The following is a 962-nucleotide window of genomic DNA, read 5'->3' as shown; positions in this document are numbered from 1 at the left end:
ATATATAATGAAAAAAATACATTTAAAGAATGTAAAAAAAATTTAAATAAAAAATTTGTAAAAAAAAAATACTAATAGCAAAAAAAAACACAAAACCCCCCACACACATAACATACACGTTTGTGTTACCTTGTGTTGCAATTAAATATACGCCTGTATCATTTTATCACAACACAAACACCAATATAGCGCAAAAACAATTTTTAACATAAGTTGTGTATTTACAGTTTTGCGTTCCTTCATTTTTTTACCTTTTTGCAAAAAGGCGCAATTTCAAATTTCAAAATATTTCTTATTTATTAACTCAATACAGTTTTATCTTTTAGATTTAGTCAGAAAATATTTTTTTTTGTGCACTGATACTGATTTTAGTGTGTTTTTATCAATTGAATTGTGTATTTTTATCTGTTTAATGTTAGTTTGAGAAACATTTGCGCAATTATCGCAGGGCCTACAAATTTGATAGCACCATCTTTTTATTCTACCGGGCCTGCGCTTTCAGAAAATATATGGTTTGGTGGGTCTTTTACAAACGCTAGCAACGCAGTAGTTGAAAATCAAATTAATGGGAAAAATTGCAAAAATGGTGTGGCCAGCTGAGTTGCAAAATGTTTCGTAAGGCTTGACAGCGAAAGGGTTAAGAGGCTTTTTGTGGTGCCTTCTCACCCCCTTCAATCGCGGCCTGGTCCTCGGCAACAACGCCCTTCAACACCCGATGAAGCCTCCACCTCTACAGGACGTGACTGGGAGGACATCTCCTCGGACGTGGAGCCTCTTTCACCACTCACTGCCGACTCTCAATAGGTGCTCCGGGAGGAGGGGGGCCACAACACCCGACCCAGTCAGTCTCTGAGCGCCTTTCCCGCACCGCTGGAGGTTCCCGCGGCATCCCCAGAGCATGCACAGCTGTGCCTCCATAGCTGCATGGTGCACTCTCACTCTCAGGCATCCACCGTGCCTTC

This window comes from Nanorana parkeri, unplaced genomic scaffold (assembly GCF_000935625.1).
Source record: "Nanorana parkeri isolate BGI_ZX_2015 unplaced genomic scaffold, ASM93562v1 scaffold1249, whole genome shotgun sequence".
NCBI lineage: Eukaryota > Metazoa > Chordata > Amphibia > Anura > Dicroglossidae > Nanorana > Nanorana parkeri.
Note: the sequence above shows the minus strand (reverse complement) of the source record.